The sequence below is a fragment of the Strix uralensis genome, chromosome 7, assembly GCF_047716275.1.
Source record: "Strix uralensis isolate ZFMK-TIS-50842 chromosome 7, bStrUra1, whole genome shotgun sequence".
Lineage (NCBI taxonomy): Eukaryota > Metazoa > Chordata > Aves > Strigiformes > Strigidae > Strix > Strix uralensis.
In genome coordinates this window covers 1,647,037-1,669,732 of record NC_133978.1, presented here as the reverse complement: position 1 = coordinate 1,669,732, position 22,696 = coordinate 1,647,037, and the positions used below count along the sequence as shown (strand labels likewise).

The following is a 22,696-nucleotide window of genomic DNA, read 5'->3' as shown; positions in this document are numbered from 1 at the left end:
GTAGGTAGGTCTGAGAACCTGTTCCCCGCTCCATGCGCCAGCAACAGCCCAGAAAAGCTTGCTGCTCCTCAGTCTGTGGATAACCACGTGTCCGAGTCGCCTGTTTCTGCAAAACTCTTCCTGGCCTCGTGTTATTTCAATGAAGAGTTGAACACTGATCCCCCCCCACCTAAAGCTGCTTCAGAGCACAAGTTTCTTGCTCACATGAAATACAAGCATGATCCACCTACAGTTCCTCCAGCACAACAGTACTGCACGAGATGATCCCATCAAGCAGCCTGGCATACACTTCATTCTTTGCGCATGGCGAGGAGGTCCTCTCTCATCCTTAAGACACTGGGCTACCTCACTTTATTAGCCAATACAGAAACCACAATAGCAGCAAGCACCCACGCGCGAAACCAAGATCTGTAAGTAACTTCATTTCTTACCTCCTGGAAAAAGGGAGTTTCAGGGGTGAGAAACGTCTTTAGCAGCTTTTGCAAGCACCGCGACTGTGTGTTAATGATTTACCTGACTGTGCTCTAAGCAGATATTTGATAAGAGTGTGTTTTGTTATGATCTGCTTTCCTGCCTTCCTCTGCATAACCAAATCAACCCACAAATGAAGTAGGCATGGTATTACTTGACAGGACAGGAAGAAATTAATGCTCCTCTAAGCTTGCTTATCCCATCTTGCTTTAAAAAAACATTTTTTATATATACACGCATGCACATATATACACACAGACTAAAAACCAATGCCTGGAGTAGCTCTTCTACATACACACACATGCAGATGTGAGCTACTGCAACAGGTTTTTTTGGTTTCTTCCCCAGAAACTGAGTAAAAAAAAATTGTTCAACTCATCACTATAAATCTATTAGAAAGCTTCCAGATTAAAACATTAGGTTCAAAAGAGGTTTAAGACAAGAAGAAAAGGCAGCTGTGCCAGAAACACACAAATAGGATCACATACCATGGAAAGACTTAGCTGCATATCTTAAGACACAGCTTACTGATAAAGTTATATTCCTCTTTCTGAAGCGGGTTCAGCTCACCAAGAGGATTTCTATGGTTTCCCCATGACTCACTGTGTTCCTCTTCACACCCAGGGCCACCCAACTCTACAACTGAAGCATTCACGTTTTTGGGTGGCAGGTGTCACCATGACACACGTGGAGCAGCACAGTCACATGGCCCTGCCTCTTCCTATGTACAACTGCTAAAAATACTCACATAAAGTCTAAAATACATTCTTGCTCTTACTGTTTCATATAAACACTCACTGCAATTGCCCTGGGGATATTTGGCAGCAATTAAGTAGGGGGTTAAGGGTGGGGAGAGGTGCCCAAGATGGCAAGAGGGACAGCAGCTGGTCACTGACTTTCAGTTTGTGCAAGCAAGTGCTGCTGCCACACCACGTAATCCTGGTTACCTTGTACCAGTGTGCCACGAACAAACCTCCAAACCTAGAAACCACAGAGAGACTCCACTGTGCCTCAATGTCCAGCCACAGCAAGGGATAAACCCATTTGATGGAAAGACACCAGACCCTGGAAACCATTCAGGGGGAGAAGACAAGGGTACTCACCAGCCACGTAACTGCTGCCCCAGTTGCTGGCAGCCTGGCTGGTTTTTATTTGGAAAAAAAAAAAAAAAACAACAAACCCACAAAAAAACCCCCAACCAACAAACAAGAGACTAAACACAAGCTTGAGTGCCACCTTTAAAAAAAAAAAAAAAAAAAAAGGCTGTATTTTAGATCTTAATGTATATGAGTCCTTCTGCTTGCTTCCAAACACAGCCCCTGGCTGTTCACCAGCAGCTGAACACGCCTTTTAACTAAAACGGGATCATCCACAGCCAGAGAGCTACTCACTCATGGAAATCAGGCAGCAGCCAACAGCAGCCAACTTTTCCTCTTCCCAGTCGCCAGCCAGACACAACGCTTACGGCAAGAGAAGGAGACAGCAGCGAGGCCTCTGCAAGCCGAAACGTTTTACCATTCCTCTGCCACTTCAGCAGAGCAACTCCCGCACCCGGGGATCTCGCCGGCGCCTCCTTCCCAAGCCGAACTTCCTTCAAATTAAAAGTTGCCTTTCAACTTCCCCGCACTGGCAGCGTCGTGCTGGGCTTTGCCAACGCTCCTCTCCGCTCTGCTCTCGCCGGCCTGGAAAGGAAAAGCACAAGAAGTGAAGCGCTGCACCGGAGGCGCCGAAGCGAACGCTTGCCTGTTGCTGCCGCTCCTCCCGGGCCACGCTGTCTCGCCCCGCTGAGTGCGTCAGCAGCGGGCAAGAGGAGGAGACGGAGGAGGAGGAGGAGGACGAGGAGGAGGACGACAACGGCGACGACAAGGAGGAGGAGGAGGGATGGGAGCGCCAGCCTGGCCAGAGGGCTGCAGTTTCCTACAGCAGCTCGTGGCAGCTCTGGGTTTTACCAGCAAAATAACAGCTAAAACAAGGGGAAATAAAATTATCAAATAAATTCAGGTCTATTGATTCCTAATGTGTGCAAGTAACCCGAAGCAAAGTCTTCCATCAGTATTCCTTTTGAAAGACTCAAGATGACACTATGAAGCTACAAGCATGCTGGGAAGAAGGATTTATTTTTCCAATACATATAAATAGTAAATGTTAAAGTCCTACTTAAAAAAAAGCTCCACAACAAAAATAGTCATTTTTCGCCACACTAAAACAAAGCAAAACAACAAACCTTTCAGCGAGGTTTTTGGCTGCATCCCCCTGCTGCCACCAGCGGCAGAGTCCCTGGGTAGGCAGCATCACCGATCCCCAAGGGCACCCATCCAGCCTTTATCCCAAAGGACAACACTAAGGACTGGAAACACATAGGACCGAGGAAGCTAGCAACTCCTGCGTGCAAACACAGGGGGTGGCAAAGATGAGCAGGAAAGGAAGGTGTGAAGCATCCCTGGTGAGCACCAGAGGGAGTGGAGGATCTCTACTGGCCACTCGCCTCAGGACAGCAGGGAGGGCCGTGTAATTGAGTACAAAACCACAACACAAAGCAGACTGAGGACACGCATTCGGAAGGACTGATAGGATGAGCGGCGCTGGCAGAGTGTTTTCCAGCAGATTACATGAGAGTAAGGACTCTACGCAGTCCACTGGCTGCTGCATGCAAGAGAGATACTTGTCCAGGAGTGAAGTCAGAGGTGTATGAAGTGGCCTGCTTCCACTCCACAGATGAAATAATGGGAGGGGAAGGACAGACACCAGCATTAACAAATAGCAGCATCAGGTTTTCTGAACTCCATCCCAAGAGAGGGAGTCTGTTGCCAGCAATACAAAGGAATCTGCAGAGCCACACTGAAGAAATACAGGGTGGGAAAAGTATTTTCAGAAGCTGTACACAGAAATCCTTCCATACTAATCCTGTCGTATAGAAGTAAGTATTTTTAAGGAGATGTTGGCTTGTTGGTTTTTTTAAATAGATACATGCCCCTGGGCATGGCCCACCAATCCTTGTTTCTAACACAAGCAGACAGCCAGGTATCAAATGCAACACGTTCACAATCAGCTCCTCCACAGGGTTCAGAAGCCAAAAAAAGTCCACAGGTTTGTCAGTAACCTTCAAATGCTGGTGAGGAGAAGGGGGGGAAGAAGGTTTTGACAAGGCCTCTGACCATCAAGTTGTACATCTGGAAGCGCCAATTCAAGGAGAACACAGCAATTATCTTGTGTCAGTGAGTCCAGCCAATTCCCCTGCCTTTAATTAACTTTTAAAAGTCTTTTGTTTTGAAGATCAACAAAAAAATCCGCTTAGCTTAAATGGTCCAACTTGTCCCTTTCTCAAATATCTTCTTCCCTAATATAAGAATTAAAAACCACATAAGCTCATTCTCCTTTTCCTGCAGATCATCATTATAACATGGGAGCTGGCAAACCCTGGCTCAGATGAACTAATCATATTTCCTTTTTCATAGATCTTTTAGGACGGATTTTAACAGCTAAGCTGTACCTCCAGCAGGATGGAGAGTCAAGTCCAACTCAGTCCATTTTATTTAAAATCAGAGGGGAGATGGGAAGTATGGATGGGCCACTAATGAGCTCCCTCTGCCTTTTTTCCATCAGTCTTTGAGTAATTGAGCTCTGTAACACTCAACAGATGCATCCGCCCAACCTCGTCCTGCTTTCTAGGAGAGATTTTGGAGTAGAACTGGTAATTACTCATTACCTAAAGATTTCTTAGGTATAATTCAATTCGTACCAATTCTGTAAATTCCTCCTACTGAGCACATATATGACGAACCGAAGGATTAACTGGAAGACACACTACAGGTTGTGCATTCCTTGTTATGTTATATTCCTTGTTATACTCATGTCTACTTCGGGCCAAGACACACCTCATGGGACAGCATAAGGCGAGGACAGAGGCAAACTTAGTAACTCACTTCTGAAAATAAATGCGTTCATATTTGAGGAAAATGCTTTTATTGCTCCAGGAGATCTTATCTTTGCAATTTTTTCCCTCAGTATCCTGAACTCTATGGGTTCAGTGACCTCAAGGCACGTAACAAAGCCAGCTCTGTTTTCCCATGAGTAAGGTGTGGCCAGAAGGGAGAAGAGACGACAGTTTGACAAGTATTACAGGTAATTAAAAGCAAGCTTTGGGAACACCTTTTCAACATGTTTAATCATTATGCATTTAAATACTGCATGTGTCCAAACAGATACAACTTAATACTCTGTAAAGCCCTAAACAAATAAAAAGAAACATAATGAATACTTCCAAATTTCTTGAAAGGGGTTTTTGGTTTTTTGGTTTTGTTTTTGGGGGGGTTTTTTTGGTTGGGTTTGTGGGGGTTTTTTTCCTCCTTTCTCCTACACACTTCTGCCAGGACATAATTAGCCTAAGGGCTAAAATGGAGGACAGCCTGAACAGATTACATCTTTTTCTTTCTATAGGACTGAACATCTGGGAGTACTGCTCTCAGTTAAGCGGCTGTTGCTCTGCTTCACATCCACCTTCCCACATCGTGCTTCGATATGAAGATGACAACCACCATAAAAAACACCTGAAGAAGAGAGATGGCCACGGAGTGGTGACCTGTTTGCTTCTTTCCTCATCAGGACACAACACTAGATTTGAGGTTGACTGCTGGCACTTAAGAGAAATAGCTACTATCAAGCTTCAGTACTAGTGTTTCTTGGTAATTCAAGCACCACATGCACTGGCAAGAGAACATCCTTTCATAAACCTTGCTGGGGCAAGGTCTTCCTTGCCTTGACAGCTTAAATCTGCCTTAACATCAAAAAAAGAGTAAGCAGATTATATTGACTCACCCTTGCCCATCAGTAAAGAAACTTTATATTAGCAGATGAAATCCAGGACTGAAGGTGAGAAGTAAAGTCTAGTGTGAGTAAAAAAAAAAAGCAAAACCAAAAACCTACTCATTCACACCACCAAGCAAACTCAACCCCGAAGCCCAAGCACCGCAACACAGATGAAGGAAAACAGCAAGGATGCTGCCTCCAATGGAGCTGCGGGCATGGCCGAGAAACAGAAAGCATGCAAGAGACATTTTTTAAAGTGATGCATTTCTCTCTCCTTACGTTAGTAAGCAGCTGTCCTTCCAATGCACGGCTCTAAGAAAGGAACTGCACGCTTTTTTTTCAAGAAGCATTTTTACAGGGCCCATCAGGGAGGCACATGGCTTGCTGCCTACTGAGGACCGCTACCAGCACAAAAGCAGGTCTGACTTCAAAGACCGATTACTGATTTCTAGGATTAACACCTACCAGAGAGCATATGTTCATATTGTTTCACATGAGTAATACAAATCCATACATCCACCACATGTATCCAAAAAACCTTTTAAGTATTTTTTTTTTTTTTGGTCTTTTTTTCCCCTCAAGTAATCCGATTCTGGTCACTGATATATCAGGAAAAAAAAAAAAGCTACAGGAGCATTAAAAAGTTTCTCTGACCTGCATTTGCTTCAAAACACCACATTCAACAACAGCATGAGGACAGATTTTTTTAAAATTATTTGGAATATATAGCCCATTCTCTTCAGAGCAAAGCTATTTGGTCTTAACTACAATGTGACTACCCGCGTTAGCTATTGCACTGAATCACTGTTTGCTATAAGCATCAAACCCTCTACTTAGCATTTTGTATCACAATACACTGAACAACCCATGCCACTCTAAAATTGCTGCTTATTACTCTTCAGCACTTTCACCCCCCAAAACAAGTGACCTAGTTTATAGTGAACTCACTGTGCAATCTGTAATGCCGATCTCTCCAGAGATGCTGTGAATGCAACAAATCCTGTTGCTTAGTATTTATATCAAGCTTATTATTTCTTCCAGCTCCAAGCTGGTTTTTTTTTAACCCCATTTCTTAAGCTGAAACGTCTTAGTAAAGAAAACAAAATCCAGGACATTGCTGCATTTTGAACAGCTTTGGCAGAGACCTTTCAGCACATGTGCTTTATGAGCCAGAAATGAAGCACTTTTTTATTAAAGATTCAAAAATGCTCATCACTAAAACAAACCTGTCCTGGCCATCACTGCTCTGCCCTGTCTTCTGAGGGTCTTCAACCAGCAAACGTGTATATTCCTGTTTGATATAACACATGATTTTGAAGAGGCCAGTAGCTAAAAAAAGAAAAAAGCACAATGGACAACCCCGCCATCCTATCATTTTTCCTATTGAGAAATAACCTGAAAGTTTATTATTACAGATAAAATATAATCTTTATTATTATTACATCTGTATTACAGCATTAACAGCCATTACAACTTGTTACATGCAAGGCTGCTACGAATAGACAGTTGCTTCTGAAACTGAAAAAATGTCATTAAATTTACCTTAATGGGGTTCTGATACATGCTAGAAACATTAAAAGGTTGACTTCAAAATCCATATAGTATTTATTAAAATAACTTCCAGAAATGCCGGGTTAAGTGTTTAGGTGTATCTATCAAAGGGTGGTTCTGGAGTACTGATGTACTTAGTCATCAGCTCCAGCAATTAAGTTTCCAGAGAGGAATGCTGTGTCATGTAACATGTGACTCATGGAATAATGTCCAGAGGAAACCACATTTCTCTCGCTTTTCCTATTGAAAGCTTGAGCTGCTTTTAAGTTGAATCGAGTTACCTGAACAAAAATCTTTCCTCCAACAAAGGTGCTAATTTCAGAATTGCTTGCTTGAGCATGTGTGCAAGAACAAACGTGTACTTTAAATTGCTTGCGAAGAGGATGATCATGCAACCTGGTAGCAAACCAGTGTCTTCTGGAAACAGCTGAAAACATCCCCTGCTCCTCCTTCAGAAGTGAATTAAGAAATACGTTGTGTTGTTGCATTTGAACACGTGTTTGTATTTTGACCTTGCCATCAGTTTTGCAATTTCCCAATGCTCTGTCTGGCTGACCTGTTCCTGGGCAGCTCCCAGTTCTCTCCCCTTCTGCATTTGACCCTGTGCACAGTCACGGGACTCCACCATGTTGCGACAGCTCTGAGGGATCACACACACGCATCCCCGTGCACTCGCTGTGAAAAGCTATAAAAAGGATGGCAGAAACATCAGTGGGGTCCCCACGCACCCTGGAGGTCCACCAGGACACAGGACCCTTTGCTGCCCATGAAGTGAGCCTCCATGCCCTCATGTTGTCCAGGCCATGCAAGCAGCTTAAACCTCTGGAGTTCTCGTCTAACTGGCATCATCTTTGTAAATGGATAAAATTGGTCATTTTGCTCAACATGTGTGCTTCCTTGGGCTGTAAGGTGCATACACTCTTCTGCTGTTCCCAGTTAAACACCACGGTTGCCCTTTAGATCATTGAAGAAACACCCGTATTTTCTCAGTGGCAGCTCTGCCATTAGAAGCTGGGGTTGCACTGCAAAGTCTGACGGCCAGCACCTCTCTGGAGGTGAGAGGAGAGAAAAACAAGGTGGCACACTGTGTTACTGCAATTCACTTTCACACAGGAGATGTGCAATCAGATACCCAGTTCAAAGCAAGTGTTTAATACCACACCACAGTCACATTTTAACCTAGGAGAGTGAAGTTTTCCATAAAAGAGAAAAATGGAAACAAGACACCCTTTCAAACTCATTGTCTCAACTAGAAGAATGTTTTTCACATGGCAGGGCATTATTCACATGTAACTGCATCCACACCTAGCTACAGCACTCCCAGCTCGTGAAGTGCCACTCCTATTCTCTGATCCACTTATTTTTAACTCCAAGAGGTCTCATTACCCAGGTGTGTCAAAATCCTCTGGCTAAAGAAGTAGTCACCACCTCAGAACATCAGTTTGGTTGTACTTCTTCCAAACACAAAATTTCAACCCAAAGGCCTCTGTTTACAGGCAGGCAACAGACTGTTTCCTCATCAAAAACTAATGGAACACAGACTGGTAGCACCACTGATTTTTCCATCAAAGAGTTAATTCCTTTCTTATTTGCCCCACATCTTGCTACAATGCTGCTGGTTTTGTATACCAGTAGTTTGGCACATATCAGGTTGAAGTGCTAAGGCTTGGACAACAGGCCCAAGCCAGAGCTGACCTGTTGATGAATCCTGTATATTTTATAACTGATAACCATTGTGCTAGTGGGTATTGTACTAGGTTATAACAAACCACCTACACTGATGTAAAAAGTGCTAAAGTGTTGAAGTACTGAAGCCTGAACAACAGGCCCCGAGCCAAAGCTGCTAACTTAGTATGTAATCATTAACAAAGTATGTAAGCTCAATAGTGAAAGATGCAGCTTAGACAGTATAATCAGCAGTGAGGATGAAATGCTGAGAGAATGTATCCAACTTTCCTTGCTCAGCCTTGTTCAAGGCTGAGAACCCAAGTGTTTGGCCTTGTTAGAAACTCCCTTGGTTCTCCCCCTGAGCCCTGGCCAGGCTTTGGGCGGAATCCAATAGGAGGATGAAACCAGATGTTTCCACTCAAAACAAAGGTGCCAGCTATTCTGGCTTGCTGATTTTGGGGTACATAAGGCCGGACCCGCTCACAGCGACTTTGGGTGCCTCAACTACGGGTGGACACCCCGCGTAGGATTTCCCACTCACCGGGACAGGCTCAACAAATCCTCGCTGTAACCGGGGCTGCCCAGCGCCTGCAGGTCTGGATGTTGGTAACATATGCAAGTGGTGATGGATCCTCCTTAATCACTATTCTCTCTCTCAGGTAGTAATGATTTGATCCATTACCCTGTATTTTCCTATTTGTTTGCTTTAAGTGCCTTATTCTGTCTTTTCTTACTGCATGTTTTCTGTATCACTCTGTGACATTATTTAGTTATCCCCAGTAAAATACGCCTACTCTCTTCACTCTGATGTCCGAGTTTAATTGGTATCCTTAATCAGCAAAACACAGGTGCTCTGGCTTCTTTAAAGCTTTTGACAGATCAAGTTGGCCTTACCCAGCAACATGGCATGTAATGATGGATGCCAGCTGCTGTCATCAACCAAGGAGCAATCAAGAACCTTTCAGGAAAATACCCTTGCTTGTTTTAAGTATGGCTGGCTGGATAGAGCAAGTCACTAATTTATTATGCATAAATGGAGCCAAAATGGCCATACTTGGGCTTATGCAGAGCACTGCAAGGCAAATGCTTTCCCTTTCAGAAAAAAAAAGTTTATACCAAATGCACATTTCATTAACACACAGTACAGTTAAAACAGTGAGGTTTGAAATTGTACTAATGTGTATCCCTATTCTGAGAAGGGGGAGAGACGTGAAAAACTTGGCCATTTCCTCTGATTACCTCTATTCTTCAGCAGCAGCACTCCACCCTTCCGCAAATACCAACTCTACCTTCTGCTGATGCTATCTCTTGCTCTTCAAAGGAGCCTCCTAACCTGAAAGACCTAAAAGGAGCCAACACTTTCCAGTAAGTGGAAAGTTAAAATTTAAAAAAAAAAAAAAAAAAACACAGAAACAAAAACCCCGGAACACAACCCAAAGCAAGAGTTAATACATGATTGTGTTTTGTCTAGAGGTCAACACCAGGGCTCCCGAGCGTGGAGGGGGCTTTTTCCTGTTAAAGATAAACTAATCCAGTCCCCACATCCTGAGTATTTGCTGGCATGCCGTAAGAGTCACACAGAATAAAAACCAGAGAGAGATCCAACTCCTTAATTTGCAATGTATTTTTGGGGCACCTCAGCAGGATGGTTAATTATCCCAAACACATGACCTACACGTGCTGTTCCCGCAATGAGCATCTTCTCTCTCATAACCAGGTAGCAGACCCAGAACAAAGTATACCCCACTCAAAGGCTCTGAAAATGAAACAAGCCAGTTATCAATTAATCACTGCCTCCAGCTCCCTTTTTTTCCTATGTAACTGAAAGTAAATATTCACAGGTTAAACTGCACTGACTCAGACATACCCACCTATCCAATACCTTACTCATTAATAGGCATGATTGGATTAATATTGCAAATTAGGGCTTCGAATATCCACTTCCTCCATCCCAAGGGCAAAGGGAACAACACAACAGAAGCGATAAGGAGCTATTTGTGAAGACTGCAGGGTGTTGTGTTCCCATTATCCTGTGTTGTGCAGCTGGCATTATCACTGTTTTACACACAGCTGAGCCGATCCCATCATCACAACACACATCCTCGTCTTGCGACTTCCACCCGCAGCACACGGCGAGTGTCACGAGCTTACCTGGGTTCAAAGGTTGACCAGATGAATTCAAAGCAGTAATGACACTTAGGAAGCCTAAGCCATTAATCACTTGGAGGGCTAATTGGGGAAGTGCGTTTATACACCTCCTTACACTCCTCCCAAGAAAAGGGGGAACATACAGCAATGCCACCACAGGCACAGGCTGGGTTTGGTATAACTCAAAACGTAACTCTACTTATATCTCTACCAATTACCAAAGTGTGATAAAAATGTTCCCCGTCACCATGTTCAGGCACTGGCCTGTTAGACCTTGTTTTTATAACTCTGACCGCTGTGATGCATATGAGAAACAAGAAGGAACAAAGACCAAACGCTTGCTGCTTAGCACAGGCTTTGGGCTCCAGGCCCAGGAAGCTTCACTTGTGCTGCAGAACCAAATGGTACGATTACAGGATGCAAAATACGGCAAGGTACAAAATCAAGGTTACAAAACATCAGCACTACCTACTACTTCCATCTGCTTGTTTAAAGATGAGACCTTTGATTCATTATGGATTTTCCTTCTGAGGAACACACAGACTGGGCAGTCGCTTCCTCTAGCCCATCTTATTCCTATAGGAAGTAAAAGCATCAGTTCTATGCAGGCTTTAAAAATGGCAGCCTGGTCCTTCCACCAGGACCATTAAAACTCTGTTTCCTAGCACAGATATTCTCCCAAAAAAATCAGTATTTACTGAAATCTCAACTCGTTACATTTCTTATATGTACACGTTCCTAAGAGCACCTGAATTTGTGTCTTAGACTACAATGCCGAGTACTAACTTGAACAGGGACCTGAAGGAACTTCATCCTGTTCCCACCAAAGCCAAGTCTCAGCAGCTTTGACCACAAAAGGCATTGTGCACCCCAGGCAGAAGCTGAAGCCTGTGTTTTCCAGCACATTTTGAGTTCTGCTTAAGCGCAGCATCCATCCACATCAGACGAGCCTCAGTGCGCTATCGATTTCTAAACCTCTTCAGGAGTCATGTATTTCAGAAGGATGAACGCACACAGATTTGATTTCCAAGTAAGCAGCAGATTTCATTTCAACTCACTTCCTATTGATATGGTTAGTTTTAATGACCAAGGATATGTTCACGTATATAGCCTTACTAGACAATCTACTAGGAGTTCTCTCAATGCTAAAAAACCCTAGAAGTGTATTTATGCTGTAAATACATTATGCTGCAGCACACACAGAGCAGCAATTGCTAAAACAAGCCATGGCCAAATACCTTTCCCCTGGCATGCATTCATCAAATATATTTTGGCTAGCATTTACCATGTTCACACTTGCATTTCTGCTCTTGACACCACTCACAACAGAAAGACTCTGTATGTCTTTTCCAAACCCACAGAGGAGACCATCACACCACTCTGAACTCAGTATTGATCCTGCAAGTCCTTGTATGATCAAAATATAGATGAGGGTAATCATTCTGCCTGATTCCCCACTGCCTCTTGGTTATTCCAGGTGGAAACTCAGAAACAACTGGAGCTGATTTGGCGCAAGCTGGATGGGGTAGGTGTGTATATCAAACTGTGGACACCAACATCTTTCCCGTGCTCTCAGAATCTTGACGTCATCCCAAGGATGCCATTATTTGGGATACTATTGTGCTGCGCTGTACAATTTCCTAGAGTAAGAAGAGCTTAGTTTCTTCCCCATCCACACCAAAGACGACTAATCCAGAACAAGATTTCTGCAGACCTTCCACTGACTGTTAAACGTTGTTGTTTCCTAAAATTACTGTCAGAGGTTTTACCCCTGCAATTACAGTTCACCAAAATGCAATTCTGTAAGGAGTTTAAAATATCTAGCAGGGAGTACAAAAGGGTAAAGGTAAATACTTGAGCTTTCTAGAGAGGTGGACTTGCTTTCTTGCCTTGTTTATTTATGCAGTACTGTTACGATTTGCTTGGTGATTGGCATTTCTGCAAAAATATAGTGCTCAAACACGCCAGCTTCACACTGTGTGTTTAGAAAACCTCAAGCCTTGATTGAAGTGTTACTTTGTGTCTTCTACAGCTCACAAGTAGCAAAAAGTAGCAAATGCAGCTTCAGACCTCAGAGAACCCCTACTTCAACCAAAAGTAAAAACCGCCTTATTTTGCAAACTATCCTACAAGAACAATATAGACTATTCAGTCTACACCTTTATTCAATTTTCATCCAAATTCATTATTTTAGATTTAGACTGAGCACAATAGAAATGGAAAGTATGGGGAAGTTTTTGAGAAGCCAGAGCTCTGAATTGCTTGGAAGTCAAAGACAAGTTGAAATTCAGTTTTACTGTAATGAAATCACTTCCACAGTGCAGTAACAAGGTGGGGGGTGGGTGTGTGTGTGCACGGAGGAAAAGCCTCTCTGCATCACCTGTGCAAATAGCTGTATTTTTAAGTTTGCTGCAGCACCTCCCCAAATGGGTGTGAGGGGGAACAAGCAATCCCTGAGCACTGATGCTGTGCATGCAAGCACCTGAGGAGACAGTCTTGCTGGATTATTAAAAAACCATTGTTCTCAAACCTAAGGGCTTTTCATCGGCTTGTGTCACAGGTCCTCTCTAAAATACCACCCCAGAGTTCAATACCTCCGCCCCCCAACACAATCCCATAATTAAAAGCTCACAGTTTTGTGGGGGTGTTTGTTACTGGATTAGTAAAACAGAAAAAGGCCGTTTACCTTCACAGGCTTCCTGTCCTTCCCAGGTGACAATTTTCTACCACTCTTCAGGCCCCTCTTCTCACTAAGAGAAGAAAGGAACGCTTTATCTTGCACCTTTGGTTTCGGTTTGGCTCAGATAGAAAGATTTCTTCCAAAGCAAACACTCCTGCAACGTCACAGGGTATATATATAGACACACGCCAGAGGAGAAGGAGATAGAAATACAGCCCTTCTGTAGATATTCAGTTACATTAGGAAAGATGTAGGGGAGAATATCAGACAGAAATAAAGTCTTTATTTTTCTAAAGCTACACGCACAATGTTGACTTAGACACTAAAGCCAGGTTGAACGATCCAAACTAAATACTGCATCCATCCAATAACAGGGAGTTTCTCACATATTCCTGGCTTTTGCCAGAAGACATGCTATTTCTGCTCGGCAAAGACTGCCATCCTGGCAGCTCACATACATTTCTGCATGTCCAACTAAACTCCAGGAAAGCCACCTTCACTCACACATCTGAAGGTGCATACGCAGATATGGAAGTGCCTGTGGGTGTTACGGGCAAAGCTCTCACACGATTTCTGGGAACTCTGCACCCTTGGGTGCCTCTCTGTAGCGCCCTTACACCACTGCACGCAGCGCAGGGAAGGGGCAGGAGGTCTGCCTGCGCGTGCAGGGCTGCAATCTCTGTGATCACAGAGACGTGGTGGGATAAATTGTACAACTGGATGTGCATCGGCTCTTTAGGAAGGACAGGAGATGTGCTCATGGGAGACTTTCACCACCTTGATTTCTGCTGGAGGGACAGCACAGCATGGCAGAAGCAATCAAGGAGGTTTATCTAAAGTACACTGATGACAATGACATTTTTCTAACCCAGGTGACCAAGAAGCCAACAAGGAGAGCTGCTCTGCTGAACCTCATACTTACAAACAAGCAAGAACTGGTCAGGGATGTGAAGGTCAGGGCAGTCTCAGCTGGGGAAAAAAGCTGCATCACAGCCTTAGACTTCAGGAAAGCAGACTTTGGCATCTTCAGGGATGTGCCTGAAAAATCCCATGGGATACAGCCTTGGAGAGAAGAGAGATCCAGAAGAGCTGGTTGATTCTAAAGGATTACCTCCTCCAAGAATGGTCCATCCCAACCTGCAGGTAATCAAGCTGAGGTGGCAAGAGGCCTACACTGAGGAACAAGGAGCTCCAGATCAAACCCAAGTGCAAACAAAATACAGCAGCAGGGGCAGGTGACCCAGGAGGAATCTGGGAACTCTGATCGTGCAAGGATGGGGTTGAGAGCGCCAAAGCCCATCTGGAGTTGAATCTGGCAAGGGATGTGAAAGCCAACTGTAAGACCAATGTCCAGGAGTTGCAGGCCCCTGAGACCACAGGGGAAGTCCAAAGCAAGAAAGGCTTACCTTTAATAGAAGGGTTAGGTTAGGGAACAGTAGACTGGACACACACCAGTCCATGAGACCAGATGGAACAGACCCATGGGTGCTGAGGGAGCTGGCTGATGTCATTGCAAGGCGCTTGATAATCAACACTTGATTACCTTTAAATAGTCATGGAAACTGGGAGAGGTTCCTGATGACAGGAGGAAAGCAAATGTCACTCCTGTCTTCAAGAAGGGCAAGGAGATGGATCTGGGGAACTACAGGTCAGTCAGCCACTTCATCCCTGGGAAAGAGCAGCTAATTCTGGAAACCATTTCCAGTCATTTGAAGGACAAGAGGGTGATTGGGAGTAGTCAGCATGGATTTATGAAGGTGAAAAAAAAAAAAAAAATCACATTTCACCAGTCTGACATCCTCCTATGATGAAACAACCATCTTGGTGAATGAGGGGAGTGCAGAGGATGTTGCCTGTCTTGACTTTAGCAAGACTTTCAACATCATCTCTTTTAACATCCTCAGACAAGCTGGCAAAGTATGGACTAGACAAGTGGGCAGTGAGGTGGACTGAAAATTGGCTGAACAGCCAGGCTCAGAGGGTTGCGATCAGCAGCACAAAGTCCAGTTGGAGGCCAGACACTCGTGGTCTAACCAGGGTTAGACATGAGAGCCAGTATTGTTTAACTTCTTTGTTAATGACCTGGATGATGCGCAGAGTGTACCCTCAGCAAGTCTGCTGATGACACAGAACTGGGAGAAGCAGCCAGTACACCAGACAGTCGCATTGCCACTTTGATGCAGGCTGGAGCAAAGGGCAGACAGGAACCTCAGGGTGTTCAAAGAAAGGAAAGGCAAAGTCCTTCACCTGGGGAAGAATGACCCTAAGCACCAGTACGGGCTAGGGGGCGATGGCCTGGAAGGCAGCTTTGCAAAGAAAGACCAGTGGTTCTGGATGACAACAAGCTACCATGAGCCAGCAATGCACCCTCACAGCAAAGACAGCCACCAGCACCCTGGGCTGCATTAGGAGTGTTGCCAGTAGGTCAAGGGAGGTGATCCTTTCCCTCTGCTCAGCACTGGTGAGATCACACCTGAAGTGCTGGGTCCAGTTCTGTGCTCCTCAGTGCCAGAGACACATGGAGAGAGTCTGGCAAAGGGCCGCTAAGATGACTAAGGGACTGGAGCATCTCTCCTGTGAGAAAAGGCTGAGAGAGCTGGGACTATTCAACTGGGAGAAGGGTATGGGGGGATTTTAATCAAAGTATACAAATGCCTGAAGGGCGGGTGCAAAGAGGAAGTAGCCAGGCTCCTCTCAGTGATGCCCAGTGGCAGGACAAGAGGGCATAAACTGAAACACGTAGGCCCATAAGAAAAAAACCTGTTTTACTGTGAGGGTGGTTGAACACTGCATCAGGTTGCCCAGAGAGGTTTTGGAGCTTCCATCCTTGGAGATATTCAAAACCCAACTGCACATGGTCCTCGGCACTAGGTGACCCTGCTTGATGAGGGTGAGTTGGACAAGATGACCTCCAGAGGTCCCCACCAACCTCAACCACTCTGTGATTCTGTGATCATTTGCACATCCAAGATATCATTTATGATAAACACGAGTATTCAGAAGCATCTCAGTTCCAAGGTACCACCACGGCAGAAACTCACAATGTCACAGTGCTGACAGATCACACACCAGTTCAGCAGGAGACAACTAACATGCGCCGTATCTCACTCTTGAGGTTGAGATTCAGTTTCCAGTACTAGCTAGCTCACCTTTGCTATGATTTGGCTCAAATTCTGCTTTCTCAATGCGACACAGGGGTCAGAGACTGGGAACATTAACAGACCAGTCAGGAGGTGTTTCATCAGACTGCCCGGTATCATCAGATTCGTTAAAGCTCTCTTACAGTCTCCATCTCCCTCAAGTTTTGCCTTTATTTTCCCCCCCCCCCCACATCCCCTTTTTGATGAATGCTTTCAAAAACCCTCAGCTCCACAATGCTCTGTATCACCTCTAAAAAGCAGAGGATGATTCTCCTCTTTTATAACAAAGCAAGAAGAGTGATATACGAATACTCTCTAGGTTTACTCGTTAAAAATCTTCATTGACTTGGCAGATATCTACTTCGTGCTGGTGTAAGAGAACAGGAGTCCTAAAGACTTTGATTTTAAGGCCAAGAGATACATTAAAGTTGTAATTTCTTTAAATCTCCAACATTCCCTGTTCCCACAGCTTGAGGTGGTCTGGCAAATAAAGGCCAGTGGGGGTCATCAGTAATGGACAGAAGTATAAAACTGATCCTATCTACTAAGATTTCATGCTAAAAAGAAGTTCAGGAACAGGGAAGTCTCTGTATGGAATTCAGGTTTTTGTACAAAAGCTCAAGATAAAACATGTTTCTATCCAACTGTTAGCGCATTTGTCTTGACTGGTTCTCAGTTTAGCACACCTCCTCCTCCTTTTCCTCTCTTTGCAAATAGAGTGAGCACGCTGGGGGCTGAGCAGGAAGGAGGAGAGCACAGCTGAGACCTACCACGAGAGCTGTCACATTTGTGGCCAGAGCACTTGCGGTCTCTTCACCCAGCAAAAACAGACAACACCACAATTTTTAAACTGACTCGCTGCATGTGTTTGTTCATAGGGATTTAAAGGCCATCTACAATTCTGCCTTCTTGCCAGCGGTATTTTTCAACGCTAGCCTGGTGTCATCAAGTCCAGCGCTGAGACCCATAGAGTACCCCAGGTTGCAAGGGACTTCTGGGGGTCAGCTAGTCCAGCCCCTGCTCCAAGTTGGGCTAGCTCAAAGGTACATTTTCTGGTAGGGTCTATCACCCTAAGCAATAGCATGTTTCATACTGGAGCTAGGGAAGGTTTTTATGGACTATTCCCTTTGTAGCTGCCAAGCTAGATTTTAGTATAATGCAACAGATGCACAAAGAGACAGCCCTGAAACAATATAAATTCACTGCACTGATCTCCTGGTCTTAATAGGGACTCAGATTCTCAGCTCACCTACAGTTTGTCTTAAAAAAATCCCGCAGCTGTGAACATGAAAATTAGACCAACATCTCTAAGTATCAAAGCAACTCATCCTAGGGAGGCTAAGGAGTTAGTTTCTTTACACTTGCAGCGCTCTTAGTACACAAGAAATGGTACTTCTCTCTTGGGCAATATGAGCTACTGTTTCATACTGAATTAAAACTGATAAAGCAGAACCAACTAAATACAGAAATAACTACAGAACTCTCTCTGGACTTGCAAGGGGAAAGAGAGGCTGCTAATTACAGCCTAACACATCTTCTCACTGCCATAAAAGCATTAGCAACTCTGTTTTTGTAATGTGCCTCAGCACTGGCATTTCGTTAAATCAGAGATTTTCATTCTCCTGAGAGGAGCTGGAGTGGCAGCACCCCCAAACTCCATCTTCCCTGCAAAGGAGTGAGGATACGTTGTCCTCCATAATCAAACTGCTCTCGTTTACTCCCAGTCACTGCTTAATCTTGCCATTAGTGGCCACCACCCGTAGGAAGCGATTGAATTTAGGCTGTAAGCAATGGGGAGAAGCCTCAGCGAGGGACTGATACTGGTATGGAATACTGCCATAAGCTGCTTTAATCAACAGAAGCCTGTTTTTTTGCCTGCAGGCTAGTAACACCGAGACTCTCTACATTTGCGTTTCATCTCTTTGATACTCCTGGCACTCTCTTTAGGTAAAGAGCTGCTCAGACTATTTCTAAGGAGCACCATGCAGTAGGTTTCAGGGCTATTTACTGATTAAAGCAGTCGGGTCCAGCTAGAAAGATTTTGTATATGCTAACCTGCTTGCAAAGCCAGTTACCTTCCACAGTAACAGAGTGGCTGCTCTACAAGAGTCACATTCAAGTTGTGAGACACCAGCTGACTGTATCTGGCATTCAGACACAGCAGCTGCTCTGCCAAACAAACCGGGATGCTGGGACGTCCAGCACATTACCGGTTTGTGAGATCCGCCCATCAAAGCAGCCTGTGCTGTTGCCGACTGCAGCATCGTGAACATTTTGCTGAAGTTTCAGGGGTATCATGGGTACTGGAAACCAAAACCAAAAAACATAGGCACACACACACAGAGGTATATATAGAAACAGAACAGCAGTCAAGAGGGAGCCAGGGCTCCATCCTGCCCCAAGGCAGCAGATACGCAATACCCAGGCTGCAGCTGAGGCAGCTACAACCTGTATTTTCTGAGTGGTCCTGGATCAGAAAAACATAAAGTCATGTCCAGAGAACATCCTTATACCAACACGGAGTGCGTGAATGATGAACAACATAAAATCAACACAACACAGACAGCCTTTTCACTATAGACTCACCCAACAGGAACCTCACTATAGTTTTGGATCATTCATCTAGTGACAAAAATAACTGTGTTACTTCCTTAAATACACTGTGCAACAGGACAGCATGACTAAGACGGACACGGTAGTTTTTTCTCCTGGGTAAGAAAGGCTACAGGACTCTCTGTGATCAATGACGTTACAAACTTCAGAAGATTTCAGCAGAAAAAACCTACATTATTTACGAATTGCTTGCAATATCAAGACATTCACCATAATTCACTGCACTGCTTAGTTGCTCTTGCTGTTGAGCGCATGACTATTTGTTAATACAGCAGAAGAACGTATTTGCTACACCACTGACTAAAGGAAAATTCAAGTTTCCACAGCCATCATGCATTTCTAAAAGAAAATGGTAAAAAAAGAGCAAAAACCTAAACAAGACCTGCTGCACTCCCCAGTGCCATGCTGAGGAGCTGTGCTTACTCAGTTTGTTTCCAGCATCCAGAAGTGGACCACAGCTTCCCAGGGCTTTCAGTGCTAAACAAAAGCTGACTGCAGAAAATTCACTGGTAAACGTTTATTAGCAGTTGCCAGTCTAATTTTAACATCTGGACATTTTTATGGCCAATAAAAAAAAAAAAGACCAAAACCTAAGAGAGCAAATAATCCACGCAGGGATTGTCTCCTGTCTGTGCTATTTCAAAAGTAATTCTGAGGTTCAGGGATTTTATTTTTATTTATTTTAAAATCACTGTTTAAGTTCTTGTACTGGAAGCATTAAATTACACCGCAATGTTGGACCAGACTGTGCAGAAAATCAAGCTTCTTAGAAAGGAAGGAGACATGGATTCCCATGGGAAATAACAGTTTCCAATACAAATACTTCACCAGTGCTATAATCCATAGCAAGGAGTAGAAACCTCTATTTCTTCACCTTTCCACGTCGAAGGGTGTGGGACTCTAGGAATACAGAGGAGTACTCCACACGAATACACTCTGCATAAGCTTTTCTCTGGGCTCATATGAGGTCCATCAGCCCCTGCAGAGCTGTTTCATCCATCCAAACTGCCCAGCAATGTTCAAAACACTCCTCCTCAACCCCTAATCACATCTTCATGCATCAAAACCGGATACATTATCATGCTTCAACACTAATTTTCCTGCCCATGTCCACTCCCTTCCACTTCTACCAGAACAGACCATAAAAACCTTAACAAAGGCAACTGCTCAAGCCCTCCAACTATGCAGACCAGACTGCCCAATGTTCACAACAGCAGCTTCAGGACAGGCTCTTTGTGCAGCTGGTATTATCTACAGATGCTCACCATGGTGGTACGTGAAGTCATACCATGGACTAGAACTAGTCTAAGATCTCCAGGTAGAAGTACAGATGCAGATCTACTGGACAGCAGACGTGTTCTTCTTTATTTTCCTTCCCATAAAGGGAAATCCTTAGGTGCAACCCAGACACCCCAGGGGTGTGTTTTGGATAGTTATGAGGCCAACAGGGAAAAAACAAACCAAACCAAACACCACAAACCAAACCAAAATTGGCCAGTCCCTGGCACAAGCAACTGCCTGCAAGGATAAACTTCACTTGCAGATAGTACTGTGCTGTTGCCAAAAGGCTTTCACCAGTAATTCTGACCATGTCAGCATTTACCTTTATTCCTTGGCCAACCATGTCCAAAAAAAAGCAGTGAAAAGCAGCATTCCTGGGTCTCACAACTCTGGCACTCTTGGCTATACTACAGCCTACAGTCTTCTCTTCCAAATTATCATCAGTCCAAGTAATACATCCTTAATTTAGTTTCCCTCTTCACCCTACAAGGTCACCACAAACTGATGGGAGTTCCCTAAGATGAATGGTGCATCTTTCTATACTTCCTGAAGTCAAAACTCTTCAATTTGAGCCAGATATGTTGCCTGTTATACTGGCTGCTACTTGTTTTGTTCTACTTGCTACATGAACAGGCATTTCGTTGTAAAATAAAAGCTAAATTCCCCTATTGCAAGACTGCGGGGTGCGCAGGAAGGCAAAGCAACAGGAGATGATGCTTTTCCCCTTGACCAGAAAAAGGGGGCTCAGAAAAAGGACTGTTCTCTGGGGAAATCATCCCTGCCACTCTGGGTGCAAAGAAGCCCTCTCCTCATCTCACTCTCCAAAAGGTGACCAGCAGCCCTCTGCCTTTCTAATCCAGGCGCCCTGCACTGTCTCTTCCCTGGACACCTCCAAGGCCTTTAACAGGGCACAGGGACAGTGTAAGAGGTACAAGAGCCTACAGATCCTTATGGGAGCTCTACACAGCCATTTTGTAGCTAGCCTCAATCACAGTGGCAACACAGACATAGTCAGAGGCAGATCGACAGGACCAGACATCAGTATACAGCAGTACCTGTGACATGGGTCATCTCAAAATCCAAAGGTACCACACATATTCCCAATTTCACAGCTGCTCCCAGCACCCACAGTGGCACTACCACAGGAAACCATCTCACGAGATGCTAATGCTGGGGCTGACAGAGCTGTTCCCTCTGCTCTGGGGGTTTCCCTCTGACACAGTATTTCCTAAACAAGGGAAGAGACCATGGCAATTCTCCCTGGAAAGAGGATGTTAGCACAGGCTGAGCTCACCACCTACAGAGCTCATTTCTTATCTGTGCTGGCATAAGACCTTGTCTTCCCTCTGTGTCAGAGCTGTAGTTTGGCTACTGAGGACAAAGCTTGGTTTGTTTGGAGGGTTCCCCCCCCCCTTTTTTTTTTTTTAAACCATAAACCTACTTACCCACAGCTCCAAAAATGAAAAGCTACGGCAGACAAAGACCTTCACAACACAGCAAAAACTTAAGTACATCATCAATACAAAAGCACTTTCTCACATAGTAATTCAAAACCTCAGTAGTACCAATGAAGTGCAATAATAAAATCTTTAAATGAACCTAGGTCATTAGCCACAATGCCAGTTAAAAGTTACCTACATTACAAGTTACAGCTATTTGTTGGGAAAAAAGAAGCGCCACCCGCTCACATTTCAGATTCAGTTCCTCACTTAAATTTAAGATCCCTGCATTAATCGAGTTTGCCACATATCCCAGTCCTCCTCTCCCCAACTCCAACTTTTCTATCACTGCAATCTCCAGTTTACTCAGATGAACACCTCGTTTCTTTACAACAGGTCTAACACTTTTTAACAGTGGCATAGCAGTACTTTGCATAGGATAACACAGCCGAAATAGCTTATTGTTAACCATTTCAAGACAGATTAAGAGCAGTTTACCAGGTAAAAGCAATCACAGGCAGCTGGTAAGCATGAGCAGCAGGAAATACTGGAGGTGACAGGCAGAGACAAGTCAGGCTTCCGGGGAAAAAGCAGCAGCTTGACTTGCAAAGTAGCTGATAGTTTTTAATCTTACCTAGATGAAGGTATAATCCAATTATCTACCTATTAAATATTCCATGCTTAGTCAAAATTATTAAAACGGCAAACATCTGGTTACAGGGTAGCCATCCTTGACATTGAACCCTTGTCCACACAAATATTCCCATCTTCAAAGGATGTTAACCCACCTGCCTCTGAACATAGGTACGATTTTCTGTTCTCAAAGGCAAACTTGCTATTATTTAATAACCTTTAGTTGTGGACTTTAAACTCCTCACCTTTTTTTTGACACTTGTTTT

At 44.3% G+C, this 22,696-nt stretch overlaps 1 protein-coding gene across 24 annotated transcripts in view; it reads right to left on the bottom strand.

Annotated features, from left to right (window-relative positions):
• SGMS1 (sphingomyelin synthase 1) overlaps nt 1–22,696 on the bottom strand; it is a 101,087-nt gene that overhangs the window by 35,075 nt on the left and 43,316 nt on the right. For 12 of the 24 annotated variants that reach the window (XM_074874138.1, XM_074874139.1, XM_074874150.1 and 9 more), the window contains one exon: nt 1,863–2,137. The exons of 1 other annotated variant lie outside the window; for it this stretch is intronic. The gene's annotated coding sequence lies outside the window, so the exon portion shown is untranslated. Of the gene's footprint in view, nt 1–1,862; nt 2,154–6,503; nt 6,569–7,109; nt 7,878–13,330; nt 13,395–14,246; nt 14,387–22,696 lie in introns of those variants that run through there. 11 more of the 24 variants (XM_074874142.1, XM_074874132.1, XM_074874140.1 and 8 more) reach the window with 7 other exon arrangements.